Source organism: Somniosus microcephalus, unplaced genomic scaffold (genome assembly GCF_052327205.1).
Source record: "Somniosus microcephalus isolate GS21.2 unplaced genomic scaffold, FLI_Smic_1.0 unresolved_chr5, whole genome shotgun sequence".
Classification (NCBI taxonomy): domain Eukaryota; kingdom Metazoa; phylum Chordata; class Chondrichthyes; order Squaliformes; family Somniosidae; genus Somniosus; species Somniosus microcephalus.
Genome location: NW_028225183.1, coordinates 465,736 through 479,620, shown reverse-complemented (window position 1 = coordinate 479,620; position 13,885 = coordinate 465,736). Strand labels below are relative to the sequence as shown.

Genomic DNA, 13,885 nt, shown 5'->3' with positions numbered 1-13,885 from the left:
AAGGAAAAGGTGACCCAAAACCGGCATGCCTGCCTGGTTTACTGCTGGTGGTGAAGCGACGAAATTTATAAATGCCGCAATATCTGGCAGCGGTGGGATTCGAACCCACGCCCCCGAAGAGACTGGAGCCTTAATCCAGCGCCTTAGACCGCTCGGCCACGCTACCACGTCAGTGCGCTAAGGAATCTGAAACTAGTGACTGGTGATTGAAATGTGGCCTGGTCTTGTAAATAGCAGGGGAAACAAACGGAAATTAAATTCGTGGACGGCAAACTCACTTCTGATGCAACCCACTATATCAGAAGCAGCTACGTGTTCACAAGGCAACGCTAATAAATAAAAGTTTGCTGCAACACACCCATTGTAAATTTCATTCAAAATTTATCCCTGTTGTGTGTTGCAAGCAGGAAGTTGGTGTAAGTAAAGTGTGATAAAATTAAGTGCGTTTGATTGGGGTAGCAATAGAGCATTTTATTGTTGGTGTATATAAGAATGCAACTCGCAGAAGAAGGCTTACGATCAATCGACCTCTGGGTTATGGGACCAGCACGCTTCCGCTGCTACACTCTGCTGTCGGTTAACAAACAATCCCGGCTGGTGCTTAGGTTCCGATGCCCCACAGTGCTGTGTGTTAGCGAGACAAATTTCAGCATCCAGCCTGTGTTGAAAACTATAGCACGGCCCTGAAACCGCCCAGAGACCCGGACCCCGCAGCACCCGTGTTTGCAGGCTGACATGGCTGCACGATGTCACAAGGACACTCTGTATTACGACACCGACAATGGGACACACACAAAATGACACACAGGAATCCGGAAAGGGTGTTTCTGGCCACACAAATGGAGGGACAGAGAAAGACACTGAAGGAACCAAAGAGAGAGAGAGACAGACAGAGCGATTAACACGAGGCAGAGACAGAGACTGAGGGAAAACCGAGACTGCGAGAGAAACAGAGAGGGAGGTAGACAGCCAGGGAAACGGAGACTGAGATGAAGAGAGAGACTTGCATGATGGTGCGTTCTGCTGTGCAAAGAAATTCCCTGTAGTGTAAAGTTGTTCCCTGTTATATAAAATTGTTCCCTCCTGTGTAAAGATGATCGCTGCTGATTATAGATTTTCCCTGTTGTTTAGAGATTTTGTCTGCTTTGTAAAGATGTCCGCTATTGAGTAATGTGTTTGCTGTTGTGTAAAGGTTCTCCGTGTTGTGTAACGGGCTTCCGTTTTGTGTGAAGGTATTGCCTGTTGTGTAAAGGCCAAGAGCACCATCTGGTGCTGGCGACCCGGCGCTGCAGGAATGCGTTGAGAGAAAGGGTAAGGCCAAGGCTGCTCCAAGTTTGCAGCATTTGCAGCTTATGTTGGTGCGAATAAAGTGTTTTGAAAGTTGTGTTGCAGGTTCTTGTGTTTTTTGCAAGAAGGAAGTTGCTGTAAGTAAAGCATAAATTGTGATAACAAAACCTGACGCACTGAGCCTGAAATTTATCATAATTTAAGAGAAGAGAACAATAGGAAAAATTTGCCCTCCTAATCACAACTTCCCCAGACTAATGGTATGAAAAACACATCTGACTCTCATCCTGAAGTCAGAGTCCAGATCCCCTCCCCACCCTTTTAGTTTGCAGAATGGATCTTCTCTTAACCATGTCTTAATGTAACTTTCGCTGTCTGGATAGGTTCGATTGACAAAAAGATACTGGTGTTAAATTAATTGGATTGCAGCACAGGAACAAATGGGAGGTGCTGTTGAACCGGCAAGATTGGAAGGGCGAACGGGGAAACGACGGAGAGATGGTGGGTGCGAGAGTGACAGCAATGGGGGGCGCGGTCGATAGATTGCAAGAAATGGAAGAAAGAGTAAACGTGGTGCACATCTGAATAAGTGAGAGGCAGCAGGTGTGGGGACGAGTGAGTGAACGGTCTGAATCCAGTTGGTTGGGTGACGGTGTTTGAAGTGTTCGGCCAATTATGTAGCAGAGGAAATTCTGCGATTCGGATCAGCCTGTCAATAGCAACTGAAGGAAAAGGTGACCCAAAACCGGCATGCCTGCCTGGTTTACTGCTGGTGGTGAAGCGACGAAATTTATAAATGCCGCAATATCTGGCAGCGGTGGGATTCGAACCCACGCCCCCGAAGAGACTGGAGCCTTAATCCAGCGCCTTAGACCGCTCGGCCACGCTACCACGTCAGTGCGCTAAGGAATCTGAAACTAGTGACTGGTGATTGAAATGTGGCCTGGTCTTGTAAATAGCAGGGGAAACAAACGGAAATTAAATTCGTGGACGGCAAACTCACTTCTGATGCAACCCACTATATCAGGAGAAGCTACGTGTTCACAAGGCAACGCTAATGAATAAAAGTTTGCTGCAACACACCCATTGTAAATTTCATTCAAAATTTATCCCTGTTGTGTGTTGCAAGCAGGAAGTTGGTGTAAGTAAAGTGTGATAAAATTAAGTGCGTTTGATTGGGGTAGCAATAGAGCATTTTATTGTTGGTGTATATAAGAATGCAACTCGCAGAAGAAGGCTTACGATCAATCGACCTCTGGGTTATGGGACCAGCACGCTTCCGCTGCTACACTCTGCTGTCGGTTAACAAACAATCCCGGCTGGTGCTTAGGTTCCGATGCCCCACAGTGCTGTGTGTTAGCGAGACAAATTTCAGCATCCAGCCTGTGTTGAAAACTATAGCACGGCCCTGAAACCGCCCAGAGACCCGGACCCCGCAGCACCCGTGTTTGCAGGCTGACATGGCTGCACGATGTCACAAGGACACTCTGTATTACGACACCGACAATGGGACACACACAAAATGACACACAGGAATCCGGAAAGGGTGTTTCTGGCCACACAAATGGAGGGACAGAGAAAGACACTGAAGGAACCAAAGAGAGAGAGAGACAGACAGAGCGATTAACACGAGGCAGAGACAGAGACTGAGGGAAAACCGAGACTGCGAGAGAAACAGAGAGGGAGGTAGACAGCCAGGGAAACGGAGACTGAGATGAAGAGAGAGACTTGCATGATGGTGCGTTCTGCTGTGCAAAGAAATTCCCTGTAGTGTAAAGTTGTTCCCTGTTATATAAAATTGTTCCCTCCTGTGTAAAGATGATCGCTGCTGATTATAGATTTTCCCTGTTGTTTAGAGATTTTGTCTGCTTTGTAAAGATGTCCGCTATTGAGTAATGTGTTTGCTGTTGTGTAAAGGTTCTCCGTGTTGTGTAACGGGCTTCCGTTTTGTGTGAAGGTATTGCCTGTTGTGTAAAGGCCAAGAGCACCATCTGGTGCTGGCGACCCGGCGCTGCAGGAATGCGTTGAGAGAAAGGGTAAGGCCAAGGCTGCTCCAAGTTTGCAGCATTTGCAGCTTATGTTGGTGCGAATAAAGTGTTTTGAAAGTTGTGTTGCAGGTTCTTGTGTTTTTTGCAAGAAGGAAGTTGCTGTAAGTAAAGCATAAATTGTGATAACAAAACCTGACGCACTGAGCCTGAAATTTATCATAATTTAAGAGAAGAGAACAATAGGAAAAATTTGCCCTCCTAATCACAACTTCCCCAGACTAATGGTATGAAAAACACATCTGACTCTCATCCTGAAGTCAGAGTCCAGATCCCCTCCCCACCCTTTTAGTTTGCAGAATGGATCTTCTCTTAACCATGTCTTAATGTAACTTTCGCTGTCTGGATAGGTTCGATTGACAAAAAGATACTGGTGTTAAATTAATTGGATTGCAGCACAGGAACAAATGGGAGGTGCTGTTGAACCGGCAAGATTGGAAGGGCGAACGGGGAAACGACGGAGAGATGGTGGGTGCGAGAGTGACAGCAATGGGGGGCGCGGTCGATAGATTGCAAGAAATGGAAGAAAGAGTAAACGTGGTGCACATCTGAATAAGTGAGAGGCAGCAGGTGTGGGGACGAGTGAGTGAACGGTCTGAATCCAGTTGGTTGGGTGACGGTGTTTGAAGTGTTCGGCCAATTATGTAGCAGAGGAAATTCTGCGATTCGGATCAGCCTGTCAATAGCAACTGAAGGAAAAGGTGACCCAAAACCGGCATGCCTGCCTGGTTTACTGCTGGTGGTGAAGCGACGAAATTTATAAATGCCGCAATATCTGGCAGCGGTGGGATTCGAACCCACGCCCCCGAAGAGACTGGAGCCTTAATCCAGCGCCTTAGACCGCTCGGCCACGCTACCACGTCAGTGCGCTAAGGAATCTGAAACTAGTGACTGGTGATTGAAATGTGGCCTGGTCTTGTAAATAGCAGGGGAAACAAACGGAAATTAAATTCGTGGACGGCAAACTCACTTCTGATGCAACCCACTATATCAGGAGAAGCTACGTGTTCACAAGGCAACACTAATGAATAAAAGTTTGCTGCAACACACCCATTGTAAATTTCATTCAAAATTTATCCCTGTTGTGTGTTGCAAGCAGGAAGTTGGTGTAAGTAAAGTGTGATAAAATTAAGTGCGTTTGATTGGGGTAGCAATAGAGCATTTTATTGTTGGTGTATATAAGAATGCAACTCGCAGAAGAAGGCTTACGATCAATCGACCTCTGGGTTATGGGACCAGCACGCTTCCGCTGCTACACTCTGCTGTCGGTTAACAAACAATCCCGGCTGGTGCTTAGGTTCCGATGCCCCACAGTGCTGTGTGTTAGCGAGACAAATTTCAGCATCCAGCCTGTGTTGAAAACTATAGCACGGCCCTGAAACCGCCCAGAGACCCGGACCCCGCAGCACCCGTGTTTGCAGGCTGACATGGCTGCACGATGTCACAAGGACACTCTGTATTACGACACCGACAATGGGACACACACAAAATGACACACAGGAATCCGGAAAGGGTGTTTCTGGCCACACAAATGGAGGGACAGAGAAAGACACTGAAGGAACCAAAGAGAGAGAGAGACAGACAGAGCGATTAACACGAGGCAGAGACAGAGACTGAGGGAAAACCGAGACTGCGAGAGAAACAGAGAGGGAGGTAGACAGCCAGGGAAACGGAGACTGAGATGAAGAGAGAGACTTGCATGATGGTGCGTTCTGCTGTGCAAAGAAATTCCCTGTAGTGTAAAGTTGTTCCCTGTTATATAAAATTGTTCCCTCCTGTGTAAAGATGATCGCTGCTGATTATAGATTTTCCCTGTTGTTTAGAGATTTTGTCTGCTTTGTAAAGATGTCCGCTATTGAGTAATGTGTTTGCTGTTGTGTAAAGGTTCTCCGTGTTGTGTAACGGGCTTCCGTTTTGTGTGAAGGTATTGCCTGTTGTGTAAAGGCCAAGAGCACCATCTGGTGCTGGCGACCCGGCGCTGCAGGAATGCGTTGAGAGAAAGGGTAAGGCCAAGGCTGCTCCAAGTTTGCAGCATTTGCAGCTTATGTTGGTGCGAATAAAGTGTTTTGAAAGTTGTGTTGCAGGTTCTTGTGTTTTTTGCAAGAAGGAAGTTGCTGTAAGTAAAGCATAAATTGTGATAACAAAACCTGACGCACTGAGCCTGAAATTTATCATAATTTAAGAGAAGAGAACAATAGGAAAAATTTGCCCTCCTAATCACAACTTCCCCAGACTAATGGTATGAAAAACACATCTGACTCTCATCCTGAAGTCAGAGTCCAGATCCCCTCCCCACCCTTTTAGTTTGCAGAATGGATCTTCTCTTAACCATGTCTTAATGTAACTTTCGCTGTCTGGATAGGTTCGATTGACAAAAAGATACTGGTGTTAAATTAATTGGATTGCAGCACAGGAACAAATGGGAGGTGCTGTTGAACCGGCAAGATTGGAAGGGCGAACGGGGAAACGACGGAGAGATGGTGGGTGCGAGAGTGACAGCAATGGGGGGCGCGGTCGATAGATTGCAAGAAATGGAAGAAAGAGTAAACGTGGTGCACATCTGAATAAGTGAGAGGCAGCAGGTGTGGGGACGAGTGAGTGAACGGTCTGAATCCAGTTGGTTGGGTGACGGTGTTTGAAGTGTTCGGCCAATTATGTAGCAGAGGAAATTCTGCGATTCGGATCAGCCTGTCAATAGCAACTGAAGGAAAAGGTGACCCAAAACCGGCATGCCTGCCTGGTTTACTGCTGGTGGTGAAGCGACGAAATTTATAAATGCCGCAATATCTGGCAGCGGTGGGATTCGAACCCACGCCCCCGAAGAGACTGGAGCCTTAATCCAGCGCCTTAGACCGCTCGGCCACGCTACCACGTCAGTGCGCTAAGGAATCTGAAACTAGTGACTGGTGATTGAAATGTGGCCTGGTCTTGTAAATAGCAGGGGAAACAAACGGAAATTAAATTCGTGGACGGCAAACTCACTTCTGATGCAACCCACTATATCAGGAGAAGCTACGTGTTCACAAGGCAACACTAATGAATAAAAGTTTGCTGCAACACACCCATTGTAAATTTCATTCAAAATTTATCCCTGTTGTGTGTTGCAAGCAGGAAGTTGGTGTAAGTAAAGTGTGATAAAATTAAGTGCGTTTGATTGGGGTAGCAATAGAGCATTTTATTGTTGGTGTATATAAGAATGCAACTCGCAGAAGAAGGCTTACGATCAATCGACCTCTGGGTTATGGGACCAGCACGCTTCCGCTGCTACACTCTGCTGTCGGTTAACAAACAATCCCGGCTGGTGCTTAGGTTCCGATGCCCCACAGTGCTGTGTGTTAGCGAGACAAATTTCAGCATCCAGCCTGTGTTGAAAACTATAGCACGGCCCTGAAACCGCCCAGAGACCCGGACCCCGCAGCACCCGTGTTTGCAGGCTGACATGGCTGCACGATGTCACAAGGACACTCTGTATTACGACACCGACAATGGGACACACACAAAATGACACACAGGAATCCGGAAAGGGTGTTTCTGGCCACACAAATGGAGGGACAGAGAAAGACACTGAAGGAACCAAAGAGAGAGAGAGACAGACAGAGCGATTAACACGAGGCAGAGACAGAGACTGAGGGAAAACCGAGACTGCGAGAGAAACAGAGAGGGAGGTAGACAGCCAGGGAAACGGAGACTGAGATGAAGAGAGAGACTTGCATGATGGTGCGTTCTGCTGTGCAAAGAAATTCCCTGTAGTGTAAAGTTGTTCCCTGTTATATAAAATTGTTCCCTCCTGTGTAAAGATGATCGCTGCTGATTATAGATTTTCCCTGTTGTTTAGAGATTTTGTCTGCTTTGTAAAGATGTCCGCTATTGAGTAATGTGTTTGCTGTTGTGTAAAGGTTCTCCGTGTTGTGTAACGGGCTTCCGTTTTGTGTGAAGGTATTGCCTGTTGTGTAAAGGCCAAGAGCACCATCTGGTGCTGGCGACCCGGCGCTGCAGGAATGCGTTGAGAGAAAGGGTAAGGCCAAGGCTGCTCCAAGTTTGCAGCATTTGCAGCTTATGTTGGTGCGAATAAAGTGTTTTGAAAGTTGTGTTGCAGGTTCTTGTGTTTTTTGCAAGAAGGAAGTTGCTGTAAGTAAAGCATAAATTGTGATAACAAAACCTGACGCACTGAGCCTGAAATTTATCATAATTTAAGAGAAGAGAACAATAGGAAAAATTTGCCCTCCTAATCACAACTTCCCCAGACTAATGGTATGAAAAACACATCTGACTCTCATCCTGAAGTCAGAGTCCAGATCCCCTCCCCACCCTTTTAGTTTGCAGAATGGATCTTCTCTTAACCATGTCTTAATGTAACTTTCGCTGTCTGGATAGGTTCGATTGACAAAAAGATACTGGTGTTAAATTAATTGGATTGCAGCACAGGAACAAATGGGAGGTGCTGTTGAACCGGCAAGATTGGAAGGGCGAACGGGGAAACGACGGAGAGATGGTGGGTGCGAGAGTGACAGCAATGGGGGGCGCGGTCGATAGATTGCAAGAAATGGAAGAAAGAGTAAACGTGGTGCACATCTGAATAAGTGAGAGGCAGCAGGTGTGGGGACGAGTGAGTGAACGGTCTGAATCCAGTTGGTTGGGTGACGGTGTTTGAAGTGTTCGGCCAATTATGTAGCAGAGGAAATTCTGCGATTCGGATCAGCCTGTCAATAGCAACTGAAGGAAAAGGTGACCCAAAACCGGCATGCCTGCCTGGTTTACTGCTGGTGGTGAAGCGACGAAATTTATAAATGCCGCAATATCTGGCAGCGGTGGGATTCGAACCCACGCCCCCGAAGAGACTGGAGCCTTAATCCAGCGCCTTAGACCGCTCGGCCACGCTACCACGTCAGTGCGCTAAGGAATCTGAAACTAGTGACTGGTGATTGAAATGTGGCCTGGTCTTGTAAATAGCAGGGGAAACAAACGGAAATTAAATTCGTGGACGGCAAACTCACTTCTGATGCAACCCACTATATCAGGAGAAGCTACGTGTTCACAAGGCAACACTAATGAATAAAAGTTTGCTGCAACACACCCATTGTAAATTTCATTCAAAATTTATCCCTGTTGTGTGTTGCAAGCAGGAAGTTGGTGTAAGTAAAGTGTGATAAAATTAAGTGCGTTTGATTGGGGTAGCAATAGAGCATTTTATTGTTGGTGTATATAAGAATGCAACTCGCAGAAGAAGGCTTACGATCAATCGACCTCTGGGTTATGGGACCAGCACGCTTCCGCTGCTACACTCTGCTGTCGGTTAACAAACAATCCCGGCTGGTGCTTAGGTTCCGATGCCCCACAGTGCTGTGTGTTAGCGAGACAAATTTCAGCATCCAGCCTGTGTTGAAAACTATAGCACGGCCCTGAAACCGCCCAGAGACCCGGACCCCGCAGCACCCGTGTTTGCAGGCTGACATGGCTGCACGATGTCACAAGGACACTCTGTATTACGACACCGACAATGGGACACACACAAAATGACACACAGGAATCCGGAAAGGGTGTTTCTGGCCACACAAATGGAGGGACAGAGAAAGACACTGAAGGAACCAAAGAGAGAGAGAGACAGACAGAGCGATTAACACGAGGCAGAGACAGAGACTGAGGGAAAACCGAGACTGCGAGAGAAACAGAGAGGGAGGTAGACAGCCAGGGAAACGGAGACTGAGATGAAGAGAGAGACTTGCATGATGGTGCGTTCTGCTGTGCAAAGAAATTCCCTGTAGTGTAAAGTTGTTCCCTGTTATATAAAATTGTTCCCTCCTGTGTAAAGATGATCGCTGCTGATTATAGATTTTCCCTGTTGTTTAGAGATTTTGTCTGCTTTGTAAAGATGTCCGCTATTGAGTAATGTGTTTGCTGTTGTGTAAAGGTTCTCCGTGTTGTGTAACGGGCTTCCGTTTTGTGTGAAGGTATTGCCTGTTGTGTAAAGGCCAAGAGCACCATCTGGTGCTGGCGACCCGGCGCTGCAGGAATGCGTTGAGAGAAAGGGTAAGGCCAAGGCTGCTCCAAGTTTGCAGCATTTGCAGCTTATGTTGGTGCGAATAAAGTGTTTTGAAAGTTGTGTTGCAGGTTCTTGTGTTTTTTGCAAGAAGGAAGTTGCTGTAAGTAAAGCATAAATTGTGATAACAAAACCTGACGCACTGAGCCTGAAATTTATCATAATTTAAGAGAAGAGAACAATAGGAAAAATTTGCCCTCCTAATCACAACTTCCCCAGACTAATGGTATGAAAAACACATCTGACTCTCATCCTGAAGTCAGAGTCCAGATCCCCTCCCCACCCTTTTAGTTTGCAGAATGGATCTTCTCTTAACCATGTCTTAATGTAACTTTCGCTGTCTGGATAGGTTCGATTGACAAAAAGATACTGGTGTTAAATTAATTGGATTGCAGCACAGGAACAAATGGGAGGTGCTGTTGAACCGGCAAGATTGGAAGGGCGAACGGGGAAACGACGGAGAGATGGTGGGTGCGAGAGTGACAGCAATGGGGGGCGCGGTCGATAGATTGCAAGAAATGGAAGAAAGAGTAAACGTGGTGCACATCTGAATAAGTGAGAGGCAGCAGGTGTGGGGACGAGTGAGTGAACGGTCTGAATCCAGTTGGTTGGGTGACGGTGTTTGAAGTGTTCGGCCAATTATGTAGCAGAGGAAATTCTGCGATTCGGATCAGCCTGTCAATAGCAACTGAAGGAAAAGGTGACCCAAAACCGGCATGCCTGCCTGGTTTACTGCTGGTGGTGAAGCGACGAAATTTATAAATGCCGCAATATCTGGCAGCGGTGGGATTCGAACCCACGCCCCCGAAGAGACTGGAGCCTTAATCCAGCGCCTTAGACCGCTCGGCCACGCTACCACGTCAGTGCGCTAAGGAATCTGAAACTAGTGACTGGTGATTGAAATGTGGCCTGGTCTTGTAAATAGCAGGGGAAACAAACGGAAATTAAATTCGTGGACGGCAAACTCACTTCTGATGCAACCCACTATATCAGGAGAAGCTACGTGTTCACAAGGCAACACTAATGAATAAAAGTTTGCTGCAACACACCCATTGTAAATTTCATTCAAAATTTATCCCTGTTGTGTGTTGCAAGCAGGAAGTTGGTGTAAGTAAAGTGTGATAAAATTAAGTGCGTTTGATTGGGGTAGCAATAGAGCATTTTATTGTTGGTGTATATAAGAATGCAACTCGCAGAAGAAGGCTTACGATCAATCGACCTCTGGGTTATGGGACCAGCACGCTTCCGCTGCTACACTCTGCTGTCGGTTAACAAACAATCCCGGCTGGTGCTTAGGTTCCGATGCCCCACAGTGCTGTGTGTTAGCGAGACAAATTTCAGCATCCAGCCTGTGTTGAAAACTATAGCACGGCCCTGAAACCGCCCAGAGACCCGGACCCCGCAGCACCCGTGTTTGCAGGCTGACATGGCTGCACGATGTCACAAGGACACTCTGTATTACGACACCGACAATGGGACACACACAAAATGACACACAGGAATCCGGAAAGGGTGTTTCTGGCCACACAAATGGAGGGACAGAGAAAGACACTGAAGGAACCAAAGAGAGAGAGAGACAGACAGAGCGATTAACACGAGGCAGAGACAGAGACTGAGGGAAAACCGAGACTGCGAGAGAAACAGAGAGGGAGGTAGACAGCCAGGGAAACGGAGACTGAGATGAAGAGAGAGACTTGCATGATGGTGCGTTCTGCTGTGCAAAGAAATTCCCTGTAGTGTAAAGTTGTTCCCTGTTATATAAAATTGTTCCCTCCTGTGTAAAGATGATCGCTGCTGATTATAGATTTTCCCTGTTGTTTAGAGATTTTGTCTGCTTTGTAAAGATGTCCGCTATTGAGTAATGTGTTTGCTGTTGTGTAAAGGTTCTCCGTGTTGTGTAACGGGCTTCCGTTTTGTGTGAAGGTATTGCCTGTTGTGTAAAGGCCAAGAGCACCATCTGGTGCTGGCGACCCGGCGCTGCAGGAATGCGTTGAGAGAAAGGGTAAGGCCAAGGCTGCTCCAAGTTTGCAGCATTTGCAGCTTATGTTGGTGCGAATAAAGTGTTTTGAAAGTTGTGTTGCAGGTTCTTGTGTTTTTTGCAAGAAGGAAGTTGCTGTAAGTAAAGCATAAATTGTGATAACAAAACCTGACGCACTGAGCCTGAAATTTATCATAATTTAAGAGAAGAGAACAATAGGAAAAATTTGCCCTCCTAATCACAACTTCCCCAGACTAATGGTATGAAAAACACATCTGACTCTCATCCTGAAGTCAGAGTCCAGATCCCCTCCCCACCCTTTTAGTTTGCAGAATGGATCTTCTCTTAACCATGTCTTAATGTAACTTTCGCTGTCTGGATAGGTTCGATTGACAAAAAGATACTGGTGTTAAATTAATTGGATTGCAGCACAGGAACAAATGGGAGGTGCTGTTGAACCGGCAAGATTGGAAGGGCGAACGGGGAAACGACGGAGAGATGGTGGGTGCGAGAGTGACAGCAATGGGGGGCGCGGTCGATAGATTGCAAGAAATGGAAGAAAGAGTAAACGTGGTGCACATCTGAATAAGTGAGAGGCAGCAGGTGTGGGGACGAGTGAGTGAACGGTCTGAATCCAGTTGGTTGGGTGACGGTGTTTGAAGTGTTCGGCCAATTATGTAGCAGAGGAAATTCTGCGATTCGGATCAGCCTGTCAATAGCAACTGAAGGAAAAGGTGACCCAAAACCGGCATGCCTGCCTGGTTTACTGCTGGTGGTGAAGCGACGAAATTTATAAATGCCGCAATATCTGGCAGCGGTGGGATTCGAACCCACGCCCCCGAAGAGACTGGAGCCTTAATCCAGCGCCTTAGACCGCTCGGCCACGCTACCACGTCAGTGCGCTAAGGAATCTGAAACTAGTGACTGGTGATTGAAATGTGGCCTGGTCTTGTAAATAGCAGGGGAAACAAACGGAAATTAAATTCGTGGACGGCAAACTCACTTCTGATGCAACCCACTATATCAGGAGAAGCTACGTGTTCACAAGGCAACACTAATGAATAAAAGTTTGCTGCAACACACCCATTGTAAATTTCATTCAAAATTTATCCCTGTTGTGTGTTGCAAGCAGGAAGTTGGTGTAAGTAAAGTGTGATAAAATTAAGTGCGTTTGATTGGGGTAGCAATAGAGCATTTTATTGTTGGTGTATATAAGAATGCAACTCGCAGAAGAAGGCTTACGATCAATCGACCTCTGGGTTATGGGACCAGCACGCTTCCGCTGCTACACTCTGCTGTCGGTTAGCAAACAATCCCGGCTGGTGCTTAGGTTCCGATGCCCCACAGTGCTGTGTGTTAGCGAGACAAATTTCAGCATCCAGCCTGTGTTGAAAACTATAGCATGGCCCTGAAACCGCCCAGAGACCCGGACCCCGCAGCACCCGTGTTTGCAGGCTGACATGGCTGCACGATGTCACAAGGACACTCTGTATTACGACACCGACAATGGGACACACACAAAATGACACACAGGAATCCGGAAAGGGTGTTTCTGGCCACACAAATGGAGGGACAGAGAAAGACACTGAAGAAACCAAAGAGAGAGAGAGAGACAGACAGAGCGATTAACACGAGGCAGAGACAGAGACTGAGGGAAAACCGAGATTGCGAGAGAAACAGAGAGGGAGGAAGACAGCCAGGGAAACGGAGACTGAGATGAAGAGAGAGACTTGCATGAAGGTGCGTTCTGCTGTGCAAAGAAATTCCCTGTAGTGTAAAGATGTTCCCTGTTATATAAAATTGTTCCCTCCTGTGTAAAGATGATCGCTGCTGATTATAGATTTTCCCTGTTGTTTAGAGATTTTGTCTGCTTTGTAAAGATGTCCGCTATTGATTAATGTGTTTGCTGTTGTGTAAAGGTTCTCCGTGTTGTGTAACGGGCTTCCGTTTTGTGTGAAGGTATTGCCTGTTGTGTAAAGGCCAAGAGCACCATCTGGTGCTGGCGACACGGCGCTGCAGGAATGCGTTGAGAGAAAGGGTAAGGCCAAGGCTGCTCCAAGTTTGCAGCATTTGCAGCTTATGTTGGTGCGAATAAAGTGTTTTGAAAGTTGTGTTGCAGGTTCTTGTGTTTTTTGCAAGAAGGAAGTTGCTGTAAGTAAAGCATAAATTGTGATAACAAAACCTGACGCACTGAGCCTGAAATTTATCATAATTTAAGAGAAGAGAACAATAGGAAAAATTTGCCCTCCTAATCACAACTTCCCCAGACTAATGGTATGAAAAACACATCTGACTCTCATCCTGAAGTCAGAGTCCAGATCCCCTCCCCACCCTTTTCGTTTGCAGAATGGATCTTCTCTTAACCATGTCTTAATGTAACTTTCGCTGTCTGGATAGGTTCGGTTGACAAAAAGATACTGGTGTTAAATTAATTGGATTGCAGCACAGGAACAAATGGGAGGTGCTGTTGAACCGGCAAGATTGGAAGGGCGAACGGGGAAACGACGGAGAGATGGTGGGTGCGCGAGTGACAGCAAT

The 13,885-nt window shown here is 46.7% G+C and overlaps 7 non-coding genes across 7 annotated transcripts; all 7 read right to left on the bottom strand.

Annotated features, from left to right (window-relative positions):
- Nucleotides 1-84: 84 nt before the first annotated feature.
- trnal-aag (transfer RNA leucine (anticodon AAG)) lies at nucleotides 85-166 on the bottom strand. Its single transcript has one exon. It is a non-coding gene; the product is annotated as a tRNA-Leu (tRNA).
- A 1,930-nt stretch (nucleotides 167-2,096) lies between these two features.
- trnal-aag (transfer RNA leucine (anticodon AAG)) lies at nucleotides 2,097-2,178 on the bottom strand. Its single transcript has one exon. It is a non-coding gene; the product is annotated as a tRNA-Leu (tRNA).
- A 1,930-nt stretch (nucleotides 2,179-4,108) lies between these two features.
- On the bottom strand, nucleotides 4,109-4,190 carry trnal-aag (transfer RNA leucine (anticodon AAG)). The gene has a single exon. It is a non-coding gene; the product is annotated as a tRNA-Leu (tRNA).
- Nucleotides 4,191-6,120: 1,930 nt separating this feature from the next.
- Nucleotides 6,121-6,202, bottom strand: trnal-aag (transfer RNA leucine (anticodon AAG)). Its single transcript has one exon. It is a non-coding gene; the product is annotated as a tRNA-Leu (tRNA).
- A 1,930-nt stretch (nucleotides 6,203-8,132) lies between these two features.
- Nucleotides 8,133-8,214, bottom strand: trnal-aag (transfer RNA leucine (anticodon AAG)). The gene has a single exon. It is a non-coding gene; the product is annotated as a tRNA-Leu (tRNA).
- Nucleotides 8,215-10,144: 1,930 nt separating this feature from the next.
- trnal-aag (transfer RNA leucine (anticodon AAG)) lies at nucleotides 10,145-10,226 on the bottom strand. The gene has a single exon. It is a non-coding gene; the product is annotated as a tRNA-Leu (tRNA).
- A 1,930-nt stretch (nucleotides 10,227-12,156) lies between these two features.
- Nucleotides 12,157-12,238, bottom strand: trnal-aag (transfer RNA leucine (anticodon AAG)). The gene has a single exon. It is a non-coding gene; the product is annotated as a tRNA-Leu (tRNA).
- Between the last annotated feature and the right edge of the window lie 1,647 nt (nucleotides 12,239-13,885).